Genomic DNA, 15,926 nt, shown 5'->3' with positions numbered 1-15,926 from the left:
CTTGTGAATAGGAAAAACGTATGATGAGGTTTGTGCTAAATACATTTGGAAAAACATGGGGAAAGATGTGGGATATTTTGTGAGAAATTGTACAGTGTGCAACACATGTAAGCCTGCGAGGATAACTTCATGCAAATTAGGATCGTATCCTTTTACTGAGTAGACCTTTTCAGAGAATACATATGGATATCCTGAGAAATTTTTGTGAGTCTAGGTATGCGAACAAGTACTTGTTAGTGATATAGATGAACTTACAAGGATAGTAGAAATTTTCCCACTTTAGTATAAAACGGCTGAAGAAGTAGCCGTAGCATTTTTTATTTTTCAATGGTATCATTTTGCAGATACGGCTCACCCGAAGTACTATTGACCGACAATGGTAGAGAATTTGTGAACAAAACTTTTGAATGTTTAGCTGAAGTCATGGGGATACAGAAAGTAACAATTATTCCATACAGACCTGAGGCTAATGGGTCGTGTGAATGAGCAAACAGGAAAGTGCTCGAGAGCAGGAAAACTGTAGGTGGTAATGATAAGAATTGGGACAGATATGTTGATGTTGTTAGACATAGTATTAACACTATGGTTAGTGATTCCATTAAAATGTCCCCATTTGAAGCTTTGTTTGGTTGTCAAGCATGAGGCACATTTGATTTGCTAACTATACCTCATCATGGGGAGGATACGATCGAGGCATTGGTATCCACAGCGAAAGAGAGACATGCTTGTCTCAGCTGTAACCTCGAATTCACAACCAGAGAGATGGTACAGAAAACTATTAGTAAAACATCTGATCCCAAAATCAATGTCGGAGGTAGGTATTTTAAACTTAATGTGAGAAATGAACTGAACTACAAATTAGGCCCGAAGTTTGAAGGTCCCTTTTAAAGTCATTGAGAAAAAATTGGAAACAGAGATGAAAGTCTTAGAGGATAAAAACAGGTCGGTTGAGGTTAGCAACCACATCTCGAAATTGAAAAGTATTGGTTGTGGTGATTATATATTGTCGCGCAATTGCTTTCTTTTCTTCTTGCTGTCTGGTTTTTGCAATTGGTGGTGAAATGTTTTAATGTTTTTTTTCTTTCTTTCATTTCCTTCTACTGTTTTTTTCTTATTATTGCACTAATCTGCGGCGTTTTGGCGTAAGATTTCGAGGTTATACTTTATTGTGGGAAGTTGTTTGGAATTATGGCGAATTTTTGTTTTAGCTGAGAAACATGATGATAAACATGTGATAATTCCTGTGTATGAAATTTGGGCTGAATTTCTTTTTGTGTTGTGATTATTGGGGCGAGGGACACTACTGCATTGTGATTTTATATAATTAGGGTTGGGGTAATGTCGTGGGGAGTTATGATTTAAGGATAATTTTTTTTTTGGGGGGGGCCACCTTGGTGATATCCTGGTGATATGTTTGTGAAATGTGGGTAATATGATGTTCGTATGAAATATTTGGGGAATAATGGTTTCTAGCATTGCAAGTCTGACTAGACAAATCTATAGTTCGGTTCGAAGCACCTGAGGTGTTCACAGATGGATTTTTGCTGATAATGCTGTGATGAGTCTGGTTGCTGATTTTTTCCTTTGGAGTTGATTACACGGAGATTTGCTCTATTCTCGTAGATGTTGACTATGGCATTCCATGGAGATGTACTATGTAAGGGGGTTGTTTTCCGGTCGTTTCTGGTTGATGGGAGGGATTGTTGCGGTAGCAAATTCCGTAAATGGTACATATTGCATTTTGAGGAAAATGTTGAATTATTAATATTTTTTCTTCTCTTATGTGCACTATGTAATGGGGAAAGTTCAACTTATGTTGTTATTTATCTTTTTTTTTTTTTTTTTTTTTCCTATGAGAGATGTCGTAATTGGCGTTAAGCTCTAAATAGCATTTCTATTTTAGATAGGAGATATAATTTGTTGGGGAATGAGTTAGATAGAAGGGGTGTTCGGAATTTATATTTCATGGAGGTTAGTTATATAAACAATAGGGGTTTATTGCTGTTAGACATTATGGGTTCTCTTCTGATAGTGTGTTTGTCAGATATGGGATTACTTGTGAGGATTCAGTGGGTAAAGATTATATTTTCTTTAGTGAGGAATTTTTAATATTTGACTAGGAGATTGAGAATATTAATCAATGATGGATTTGGGGGGTAAAGTAAGACTTTAGTTATTCTACAATCATGTAGACTTTGTAAATACGGACACACGATGACTTCAGAGAATTCCTAACTTCACGTGATGGTGACGATGGAAACGACTTCGTTCTACAGTACCAGAGGTCGATTCGAGTCTACACACAAATGGCGATTTTATGGACTGCCTTTGCAACAAATAAGATGTCGTCGGTATATCATCTCATGATATGTTTTGGGATAAATCAGGAGTCTACAATCTTCTGTGAGGCGGGTGCGAGTAGCGCTTGCATGGAAGTCACGGGATACTTCCTTGACAACGGGGTGGTGACCACGTTCCCTTCAGTGGAAAACGTCGAATCTACAGTTTCGCAACAGGGGGGATGTTGGATACACTCACGAGGGTTGCAGATGCTGAATAATGGTGCGTGCTGAATTGTTTTGAGGTGGTTTACGTACTCGACCTGCGTCTACAACTATTCGTCGAGGTCTGCTTTTCTTAGTGACAAGGATGAGCCTTTCATCAATGAACGTTACACAATTCCAATAATAGTGGTCATGCTCGCCATCATACTGATCACAATTTGTGCGCTAAGAGTTCTTAAACTTCTGTGCATTCGGCGAGGCACAAGGGCTCCATCAACGGAGGTAGCCCTAAATCATGTGGTAAATTGATACATTGTACATTAGTTGCTGATGTTGTGTGCGACAGGAGTGCACACAGGGCATAGGTAGCTGAGCCATATTATAGGCCAGTGTTAGTGAATTACATATGTCAGCTTTTCTTGCTTGGAGACAAGGTGCACCCAGAGAGCACCGTAGAGATAGCTTCCTTGAATAAAGGAATTCCATGTGTGTGTATTTTTGGTAACTGCCCGACTGTTGCCACGGGCAGTTTTGAGGTGTGGTAGGTATGTACATTCATTTGTACGTATTTCACAGGTCTGACCGTTCAAGGCACTTGAGGGAAAGACACATTCCTTTGTGATAAGAAGAAAGACGGTCGAAAAGGACACCAGGTGTAGAGAGAGAAAGCCCATCTCAAGGTATGGTACATATTTAAATGACTTAGAAACAGTTGCCTTTGAAAGAGAGAATGTGCAGTATACCTTTATTTAATATTGTGCAATAGGATATATTAATGAATATATCTTGTTACAGATGGGTTCCATAATATGGTACTAGAAACGGGATTCTCTAAACTTGACTATTACAATGTAGCAGTTTGACATTTTGAGCCTAGGGGTGATTACTTAGACTTAACCAAGAGATTAGTGGAATGATAACTTATAGTTTTCTTTGTGAGGCAGACTTGGGTTTTTATCACTATGACTTATCAATCATTTTGTTCTATTTTATGTCCATCTGCTTTGGGAAATAAATAGCGTTATTTTTGTAAATCATATGAGCTTATTACCCTAGTGATATGCTTGCTTGCAGATAGAGGGCGCCTGCTGCCAACAGGTAAGGGTTGGGTTGTCAATTTGTGTAGTATTGTCAAAAGGGGGGGTTATATATACAAACATATAGATATATATATATATAGATATATATATATATATATATATATATATATATATATATATATATATATATATATATATATTTCATATACAATAATATATGTATATATATTATATATATATATATATATATATATATATATATATATATATATATATATATATATATATATATATATATATAATATATATAGTATATATATATATATATATATATATATATATATATATATATATATATATATATAATATATATATATATATATATATATAGATATATATATATATATATATATTATATATATATATATATATATATATATATATATATATATATATATATATATATATATATATATGTATATGTATATATATATATATATATAGATATATATATATATATTATATATATATATATATATATATATATATATATATAGATATATATAGATATATATATATATATATATATATATATATATATATATATATATATATATATATATATATATATATATATAAATATATAAATATATATATATATATATATATATATATATATATATATATATATATATATATATATATATATATATATATATATAAATATGACTGGTAAAATGTTCTGTAACTACAGAATTCCATCTAATAAAAGGAGCCCATAAAAACACCAAAATGTAGAGAGAAAAGTATTATATTTCAGAGACTGCTGTCTCTCTCTTCAGGTATATGAATGAGAAAATTTACAGAAAAAGGTGGTATTTATACCAAGAGACCGTCCACAAGTAAGCCAATTTAGGTCACCCCCGCTGATAATCTTCCTTTAATCTTCTTAAGCGTTGGTTGAATGAAAACTCGTCGACGACCATCTGAAATCCACGCGCCTTTTGAGATGTTCATTACCTGCTTCTCTTTTATTAAGGCCGATTCCATCATTTGCTCTTGTACTGGCAGTTGCTGCTATAAATTACACGTGACAAGTTCCAGTTTATTCTATGGTTATGTTCATTTATATAGTTGAAAATAGCCGAGTTCTGTTGGCCATACCTAACTGACCGTTTGTGTTGTATTAATCTCTGGGGAAGTGATTTACCTGGTAAATCCGATGTAAGATTGGTCACAGTCCTAGCATGGGGATCTCATAGACCCAGAGTCTTTGGGAGATGTCTTTTGTTGGACGTTAATCAGGGATTTGGCTAAGGTGTTTGGGGTAGGTAAATGCAAAAAGGGTTGGATTTCCCAAGGGTGTGGGTTACTCTCTTAATCGTCTCCAGGTGAGGAATTTTTATTTTATTGTTGGGTGTGTCTCTGGTCTTGTCTTTAGGGGGTCGTAGAAAATTATGTTTGCTTTTGAATTGCTTTCTCAATTATATGGCGTTATACTTTAAAGACGAAAGTTGCTTGCGAATTAGTCAAATTCTTTTTCCAGGAAATCTGGGGAACAAATTCGTAAGGCTCTTAAGAATAGGTTGCTAGCTACACCTATCTTGATAGTAATGTCGTGATAGCTAAAGTAGTGAATATATGAAAGTGAGAAACGTTGGTTTTCTGTATATGGTAAATTTGTATTCTGTCGTGTCTCTGATTATTAAAACATCAAGAAAAGGAATTTTGTTGTTTGCTTCCATTCAACTTTAAATTTGATGCTGGGCACTAATGCGTTTTAATTGTTTTGAGAGGAATTCATTAAAACTTCCCCACTTATTATCCCAAAATGTTAGGATATCATCCACGTATCTCATCCACAGCATGTTTTTGGGTTTATTGCATTTATTACTGTAGTTTCAAAGTATTCCATGTACAGATTGGCTAAAACAATGATTTAAAGGACTACCCATACTACACCCGAATTTTTGCTTGTAGAATGATTCCCCGAATGAAATACGTTATTTGATGCACATAATTCAACTAACTATTATTTTGTCAAGCGCCAATGGGAAATGATCTGAATAGGGGGATAATTTTTCCTTTAAAAACTGAAGAACGTCCTGTACTGGTACTTTGTTTTGTGAATAGGGAGTCTACGTCAAGGCTTAAAAGTTTATGTTGTGAAGTGGTATATGTGCTTCTCTGAATTTGTGACAAAAATCTTCCGAATGTTTAATGTGACTGGGAGAAAAAGTGCCTAAAAAAGGAGAAAGGAGGCCAGCTAACCATTTAGAAATTTTGTAATTGAAAGCTCCGGCGCATGAAACGATGGGTCCTGAATGGAAGATTGTCTTGGTGAGTTTTTGGGAAGGCCATAAAAGTAGGGTAATTTAGATTAATTACTTTAAATTCTCTAATAGTTCAATACTCTTTTTGTCTTGGCCAATTAATCTTACTTTCCGAAAAAATTCTGTGGGAACGTTTTGGAGGGGATTTTTCGTCAGTTTTTCGTAAGTGTTTGTGTCGCTAAGCTGTTTATTTGGTCGAGGTAGAAGTCTTTGTCCATTATTACGATTTTGCCGTCTGTCGGATCTACTTATTATAACATCTAACTTTTTAGCGAGTGGATGGCTATCATGAATCTGCGGGGAACAGGATATTTCAATGAAGGTCAGTTAAAGCTTTAGTAACACTCCTTTTAAACATATCTCTTCACGGCTGTAGTTTTTGTCAGATATGAATTTATCAAAAGCCACTATGAAGTCTAGGCTGTTGTTGCGGTCTGCATAAGGGCAAAGGATAAGCCTAAATATTGATTTACAGTAAGGGGGGTGTTGGATAAGTTTAAAACTTTGTCTTGTTGTTCAAGATTATTCCATTTGCTATTTGTCTATTAGGTTATTTAACTTGCGTAAAAGTCTGTGGAATGAGTCACGCTATTATAGGCAGCATTGTCGGAACAGAATGAAATCAGACACCTGTATATGTGGTCCGTAGTGAGGAGGCGAAGATTAGACTGAGTTCCATATATCACTCTGCGTAGCACGAAGATGTCGTTTCTCGTACTGGTGATTCTTTCTTCCAGGAAAATCTTGTGTGATAGAGGGAAGGGGTTTGATTGCAGAGTCCATCTCCCGAATCCGTACATTTTTGGAAGTACTTGTACTTTGAGGCATTCTTCCAAAAAGTGTTATTGGTTTTTCAGCCGGTGTAGTCTGTTAAGTTCTTTCTCAAAACTTGCGGAAAAATTGGCTTACTTGTGGACGGATCCTCTTGGTATAATACCACCTTTTCTGTAAACTTTTCTCATTCATATACCTGAGAGAGACAGCAGTCTCTGAAATATAGTACTTTTCTCTCTATATTTTGGTGTTTTTATGGGCTCATTTTATTAGATATATATATATATATATATATATATATATATATATATATATATATATATATATATATATGGTATACACACACACACACACACACACACACAGACACACACACACACACACATATATATATATATATATATATATATATATATATATATATATCTATATATATATATAGTATATATATGTATATGTCTTAACCGTGTTCAGGTGTGGGATTATAATGTTTATTTTGTTGTTAGTCATTTCTCTGGTCTTGTTTTGAAGGGGCGGTTTTTTTTAAATATATGGTCAGAGTACTTTAAAGATGACAGCTGCTTGCGAGCAAAGACTTTCACCTCGATAATCAAAGGAAGTATATATGTCGGTTACAAGAGTAATACAATAAACGAAATTCGCGTAAATGCGATATAAAAGAGAAGACGCCTTGACAAACCGCCGTTAGGTCATTTGTCAATGGTTAAAATTGCAAAAACCTTGGCTATCAATAAACACCCTTAGACAAAGTATATTATCCTTCACGACGCGTAAAATAGGATGGCCTTCATTTTGTATGCATTGCATAGCCTTTCCATTCAAAGGCTGTGAAGCCTAAGTACGAAACGACTCCACCACAAGTAAGCAAGACAAACTACCTCCCTCCTCCTCACAGGTCTTAAAGTACTCTGGGTGTCCAAGACAAATGTCTTCGTAGCTCATCAAAAGCTCCTCCCTGAATGCACATTCTGGGATTTTCCTGATGATTTAGCAATTCATTCTACGTCCCACGCGTCTTGAGCGTTTTTTTCGCTAACGATAGCCAAGAGTCTCGTGTTTATTAGAATAAGACGAGGAATGGACTTCAGAATATATTGTGTTTTCAGGTCGTTAGTGAAAGTTATGTATTGAATAATATATATAATAGAATATAGCTGCAGGTACAAAGACAAAAGGATTTTATGGTTTCTTAATGTAAGTTAAACATAAAATATAAAAAATGTCCTAGGGCTGTTGAAAAATACTTGTATCTATGCGTTAAAATTAACTTCGAAATTGATTCCTCTTACATGAAGAGTAGATATATATATATATATATATATTATATATATATACTATATATATATATATATATATATATATATATATATATATCTATATATATGTATATGTATATATATATATATATATATATATATATATATATATATATATATATATATATATATATATATATACATATAGATATCATAGTCTTAAGGTTACCATGCTTGAACCAAGAAAATTCTTATGATTCTGAAATTGATAAAAAATTAAACCATTTCTTGTTTACCGAAATCGCACGCTAATTTCTCTTAATATATGATGCATCTCTCATAACTGTGAATCATATGATTTATCCTTCATTTATTTGTAAAAAGTGAAATCAATATTTCACTCTGTACTTTGTGAAATGTACAAGGTGCCCATCACTGTCGCTTTTACAAATTGTAGCTTATGGATGGTATTCTTTTAATGTGTTTCTAGAAATGAATGGAAATTAAATTGTATTCTTGTAAAAATAGGGTTCTCGGTAAAGTCAATTTTAATCATGAGTGTTCATGTTTCATCAAATGTTCTGAATTCTTTCATTCATAACTTGGTTAGTCATTCTATCTTTGTGTTGTAAATCATTTTATCTATTGTACATTTTATGGTTTGTCGTATGCAGATAATAAATTTGAATACCTAAAGCAGGGTTTGCATATACTTTCGATATACTACGGATTATGTGCATAGAAATATAAACACATTTTCTGTCCAAAAAAGGCTAAGAAGCAAGAAAACAAGGGGAGGATCTCAACGAGAAATACAAAGTACAAGAGAGGGACTAACAACACAATAGAAGATGTAAAACAGAGGCTTAACCGGCAGCACACAAGATCCAACGGTACATGAAAAGGAATAAGGGATACCAACAGAACAAACTATTCGGAACCAACCAGGAAAAGACTAATACAGCCAACTAAGAAGGGGAAGACAAACCACGCCACCGAAATTCCTGAAGCCGAACCAAGTAAGAGACTCTGGAAACATATGGAGCAATCCAGTATCACACAACAAACATGCAACATGGCTCCAGGAAGTCAAGGAAGAAGAAACAGGGAGAATAAAACAAAGATTCACAGACATCACGACAGACACAGTCAGACACCAACTAAAGAAAATGCCAAACTGGAAAGCCCCAGGTCCTGATGAAGTCCATGGATACTGGCTCAAAAACTTCAAGGCCCTACACCCACGAATAGCAGAACAACTCCAGCATTGTATCTCAAATCCACCAACACCCAAATGGATGACCACCAGGAAGAACATCCTTAGTACAAAAAGACAAGAGTAAGGGAATATAGCCAGTAACTACAGGCCTATCACCTGCCTACCAATATGTGGAAGTTACTAACGGTATCATCAGTGAAAGGCTATACAACTACCTAGAGAGACAAACACCATCCCCCACCAACAGAAAGGCTGCAGAAGGAAGTGTAGGGGTCACAAAAGACAGCTCCTGATAGACAAAATGGTAATGAAGAACAGTAGGAGAAGGAAAACCAACCTAAGCATGGCATGGATAGACTATAAGAAAGCCTTCGACATGATACCACACACATGGCTAATAGAATGCCTGAAAAATATATGGGTGGGGCAGAGGAAAATACCATCAGCTTCCCTCAAAAATACAATGCGCAACTGGAATACAATACTTACAAGCTCTGGAATAAGACTAGCAGAGGTAATATCAGGAGAGGGATCTTCCAGGGCGACTCACTGTCCCCACTACTCTTCGTAGTAGCCATGATTCCCATGACAAAAGTACTACAGAAGATGGATGCCGCCGGGTACCAACTCAAGAAAAGAGGCAACAAAATCAACCATCTGATGTTCATGGACGACATCAAGCTGTATGGTAAGAGCATCAAGGAAATAGATACCCTAATCCAGACTGTAAGGATTGTATCTGGGGACATCAGGATGGAGTTTGGAATAGAAAAAATGCGCCTTAGTCAACATACAAAAAGGCAAAGTAACGAGAACTGAAGGGATAAAGCTACCAGATGGGAGCAACATCAAACACATAGATGAGACAGGATACAAATACCTGGAATAATGGAAGAGGAGATATAAAACACCAAGAGATGAAGGACACGATCAGGAAAAAATATATGCAGAGACTCAAGGCGATACTCAAGTCAAAACTCAACGCCGGAAAACTATGATAAAAGCCATAAACACATGGGCAGTGCCAGTAATCAGATACAGCGCAGGAATAGTGGGAATGGACGAAAGGCAGAACTCCGCAGCATAGATCAGAAAACCAGGAAACAAATGACAATACACAAAGCACTACACCCAAGAGCAAATACGGACAGACTCATACATAACACGAAAAGGAAAGAGGGAGAGGACTACTAAGTATAGAGGACTGCGTTAACATCGAAAACAGAGCAACTGGGGCAATATCTGAAAACCAGTGAAGACGAGTTGGCTAAAGAGTGCATGGGAAGAAGGACTAATAAAAGTAGGACGAAGACCCAGAAATATACAGAGACAGGAGAAAGACAGAAAGAACAGAGGACTGGCCACAACAAACCAATGCATGGACAATACATGAGACAGACTAAAGAACTAGCCAGCGATGACAATTGGCAATGGCTACAGAGGGGAGAGCTAAAGAAGGAAACTGAAGGAATGATAACAGCGGCACAAGATCAGGCCCTAAGAACCAGATATGTTCAAAGTACGATAGACGGAAATAACATCTCTCCCATATGTAGGAAGTGCAATACGAAAAATGAAACCATAAACCACATAGCAAGCGAATGCCGGCACTTGCACAGAACCAGTACAAAAAGAGGCATGATTCAGTGGCAAAAGCCCTCCACTGGAGCCTGTGCAAGAAACATCAGCTACCTTGCAGTAATAAGTGGTACGAGCACCAACCTGAAGGAGTGATAGAAAACGATCAGGCAAAGATCCTCTGGGACTATGGTATCAGAACGGATAGGGTGATACGTGCAAACAGACCAGACGTGACGTTGATTGACAAAGTCAAGAAGAAAGTATCACTCATTGATGTCGCAATACCATGGGACACACCAGTTGAAGAGAGAAAGAGAGGGAAAAAATGGATAAGTATCAGATCTGAAAATAGAAATAAGAAGGATATGGGATATGCCAGTGGAAATCGTACCCATAATCATAGGAGCACTAGGCACGATCCAAGATCCCTGAAAAGGAATCTAGAAAAATAGAGGCTGAAGTAGCTCCAGGACTCATGCAGAAGAGTGTGATCCTAGAAACGGCACACATAGTAGAAAGTGATGGCACTCCTAAGGAGGCAGGATGCAACCCGGAACCCCACACTATAAATACCACCAGTCGAATTGGAGGACTGTGATAGAGCAAAAAAAAAAAAAAAAAAAAAAAAATAATAATAATAATAATAACAATAATAATAATAATAATAATAATGCTTGTTATGTAAAAGTAAAGAAGATTAAATACCTAAATTGGGTTTGTATACACTTTCGACAAATTGCGGATTGTGTACAGAGATATATTAACACAATAATAATAATAATAATAATAATAATAATAATAATAATAATAATAATAATAATATAATAATAATAATAATAATAATAATAATAATAATGGAATAGAAAAATGCGCCTTAGTCAACATACAAAAAAGGCAAAGTAGCGAGAACTGAAGGGATAAAGCTACCAGATGGGAGCAACATCAAACACATAGATGAGACAGGATACAATACCTGGGAGTAATGGAAGGAGGGGATATAAAACACCAAGAGATGAAGGACACGATCAGGAAAGAATACATGGCAGAGGCTCAAGGCGATACTCAAGTCAAAACTCAATGGAGGAAATATGATAAAAGCATAAACACATGGGCAGTGCCAGTAATCAGATACAGCGCAGGAATAGTGGAATGGACGAAGGCAGAACTCCGCAGCATAGATCAGAAAACCAGGAAACATATGACAATACACAAAGCACTACACCCAAGAGCAAATACTGACAGACTATACATAACACGAAAGGAAGGAGGGAGAGGACTACTAAGTATAGAGGACTGCGTCAACATTGAGAACAGAGCACTGGGGCATATCTGAAAACCAGTGAAGACGAGTGGCTAAAGAGTGCATGGGAAGAAGGACTAATAAAAGTAGACGAAGACCCAGAAATATACAGAGACAGGAGAATGACAGACAGAACAGAGGACTGGCACACAACCAATGCACGGACAATACATGAGACAGACTAAGAACTAGCCAGCGATGACACATGGCAATGGCTACAGAGGGGAGAGCTAACAAAGAAGGAAACTGAAGGAATGATAACAGCGGCACAAGATCAGCCCTAAGAACCAGATATGTTCAAAGAACGATAGACGGAAATAACATCTCTCCCATATGTAGGAAGTGCAATACGAAAAATGAAACCATAAACCACATAGCAAGCGAATGCCCGGCACTTGCACAGAACCAGTACAAAAAGAGCATGATTCAGTGGCAAAGCCCTCCACTGGAGCCTGTGCAAGAAACATCAGCTACCTTGCAGTAATAAGTGGTACGAGCACCAACCTGAGGAGTGATAGAAAACGATCAGGCAAAGATCCTCTGGGACTATGGTATCAGAACGGATAGGGTGATACGTGCAAACAGACCAGACGTGACGTTGATTGACAAAGTCAAGAAGAAAGTATCACTCATTGATGTCGCAATACCATGGGACACCAGAGTTGAAGAGAAAGAGAGGGAAAAAATGGATAAGTATCAAGATCTGAAAATAGAAATAGAAGGATATGGGATATGCCAGTGGAAATCGTACCCATAATCATAGGAGCACTAGGCACGATCCAAGATCCCTGAAAAGGAATCTAGAAAAACTAGAGGCTGAAGTAGCTCCAGGACTCATGCAGAAGAGTGTGATCCTAGAAACGGCAACACATAGTAAGAAAAGTGATGGACTCCCTAAGGAAGGCAGGATGCAACCGGAAACCCACACTATAAATACCACCCAGTCGAATTGGAGGACTGTGATAAAGCAAAAAAAAAAAAAAAAAAAAAAAAAAAAATAATAATAATAATAACAATGATAACAATAATAATAATAATAATATAATAATAATGCCTTGTTATGTAAAAGTAAAGAAGATTAAATACCCTAAAATAGGGTTTTGATACACTTTCGACAAATTGCGGATTGTGTACAGAGATATATTAACACAATAATAATACTATAATATAAACTAAAATAATAATAATAATAAATAATAGAATATAATAATAATAATGTTCTAAGAGGGGGTCCACACAATAAAAAATGTTGCGACTTCGTGAATAATTTAAAAAACCTTTACAAAGCTTTCGAACCCTTTCCTGGGTTTATAAATTATACACGAACTCGCAACATTTTTTTATTATTTTGGACCTCTTAGAATATTATATATACTCTCGCGATAGAGAATTTTTCCCAACTAATAATAATAATATATAATAATAATAATAAATAATAATAATAATAATAATAATAATATACAGTAGAAAACGCACAACAATCATTCGACAATAGCTCTGGTGAGGTTTCTATACATACCATTGGACATTATCTGAATCAGAGCCAGAGAAACTTCATCCCTATAAAAACCCCTAACCTAAAATCAGTGTTTTCATCAATACTGAATAGAATAATATTCTACTGTTAATTTTTAATTTTTCGAAACAAAGCAGGGTGACCTTATTATATCTAAGTTAGAATAAATATGCTTTATTAGATATTGCTGCTTATTGGAACATTGTTTCAGGCAGAGTTACGAACATGAAAAGCTTCGTTGCCCAGAAATGGTAATAAATATTCCTCACAAATTCTAGCTTCGCAGTAACTATATGATCAGCAATTTATGAATTCTTGTTAGAACGAGACGATTATTTTTTGGTGGACAATTAATTATACATGTGTCAGAGAAAAATGCAGGTTATTATTCTGACGGGAAATGAAGCGCACATTATTCTATATCTACATTTTTCTATATGTTTATATAGAAAAATAGTAAAAGATCTGTTTTGCGTCATGATGCGGAATTTGTAGGAAGAATTCCATACTTTTAACTTGAATTTTTCCTAAAATTCTCCTCCAGATAATTTGAACACACACGAACACACACACAAACCCAAATACTATATTTATTTATGAATTTTCACATCACCGTGATTCTTATACATACATTAGCTACAAATGTCCTTTAATATCCAATTCGCTCTACCTCGGAAATGATATATTTTCGTATATGTTAACCGAAGGGGAAATTTTTTGGTTGATAACAATTTTCGTCCTCCCTGGATACAAAACCAGCGGCCAGACAGGGGGAGAAATCGGACTGTAGTGACATGATCCAACATCAGACTATTAATATATATATATATATATATATACATATAGATATAATATATATAATATATATATATATTTTATATAGGATATATATATATATATAGATATATATATAATATATATATATATATATATATATATATATATACATATATATATATATATATATATATATAACATATATATATATATATATATATAATATATATATATCTATATATATATATATATATATATATATATACTATATATATATACCATACATATATATATATATATATATATATATATATATATATATATATATATATATATATATATATATATATATATATAAATATACTCTGTGTGTTTCTATAATAATACATCAAAAATGTGAACAAAACAAAACAAAAATACTAACAAATAAATATTTCCAAGAACTAGCTGATGAATTTTACGTGTATATTTTTTTAAACAGATTCCTGTTGGGAATAAACTAAACTCACACTTTGCTCCATTTCTACCTAGAATATTCCAAACATAACACTCAGCTCGCCCCTCCTGGTCCGAAAGAGAACCTTTGATCAGTCTGTGGTTGACAGTGACCAGAGGCCTTTGCCAGTGGACACCTCTTAATAGGCTATTAGCGTCTCGCGCTCTCTCTCTCTTTTTCTTCACTGTAGAGCCCCATGTCCCTTTAGAATTTTTAAAGGTGAAGATCTCTCTCTCTCTCTCTCTCTCTCTCTCTCTCTCTCTCTCTCTCTCGTTGAATAATGGTATGCATTATTCTTGGCTCTTGACTCAAGTTATCTTGCTTCCACAAACTAAAGAAGGAAAAGTATATTATATATATATATTATATATATATATATATATATATATATATATATATATATATATATATATATATATATATATATACATATATATATATATATAAATATATTATATATATATATATAATATAATATATATATATATATCATATATATATCATATATATATAATATATATAATATATATATATACTATATATATATATATATATATATATATATATATATATATATATATATATATATAGTATATATATATATATATGTCACACACGCATACATTACAGTGTCTCAGCAAACTAGGAAACCCAGCAACATACTGTCAATGAAATTCCTCTCCCTTTGCTTTTTTCAACCTCCACCCTCCGCTGCCCAACACAAAATGCTTGAGTAATGAGGGTAAAAACATCTATATTTGCAAAGTGCCGCGGATGAGCGCCGAGGAAAAGGGAATATGGAACGTGGTGAGCGGCACACAGAGAGAGAACCATTGCCCCCTTTCATTAAAACAACAATGCATCGCTTCTCCTTTACGTAAAGATGGAGAGGTGCCATGATTGTTATTTCGGACAGGAGAGAGAGAGAGAGAGAGAGAGAGAGAGAGAGAGAGAGAGAGAAAAGAGCCGAGGGTAGTGCGCACAATTACTCAACGATGAGAGAGAGAGAGAGAGAGATTGAGAGAGAGAGAGAGAGCCAAGAATAGTACGTACTATTACTCGACTGAGAGAGAGAGAGAGAGAGAGAGAGAGAGAGAGCTAAGAATAGT

At 34.8% G+C, this 15,926-nt stretch overlaps 1 long non-coding RNA gene across 1 annotated transcript in view; it reads right to left on the bottom strand.

Annotated features, from left to right (window-relative positions):
• The window catches only part of LOC135212278 (uncharacterized), a 117,678-nt gene that overhangs the window by 2,554 nt on the left and 99,198 nt on the right, over positions 1-15,926 (bottom strand). The gene's annotated exons all lie outside the window — the stretch shown is intronic.

The sequence above is a fragment of the Macrobrachium nipponense genome, chromosome 40 (assembly GCF_015104395.2).
Source record: "Macrobrachium nipponense isolate FS-2020 chromosome 40, ASM1510439v2, whole genome shotgun sequence".
NCBI classification, from domain to species: Eukaryota; Metazoa; Arthropoda; class Malacostraca; order Decapoda; family Palaemonidae; genus Macrobrachium; species Macrobrachium nipponense.
Note: the sequence above shows the minus strand (reverse complement) of the source record. Positions and strands in the feature narration are given on the sequence as shown.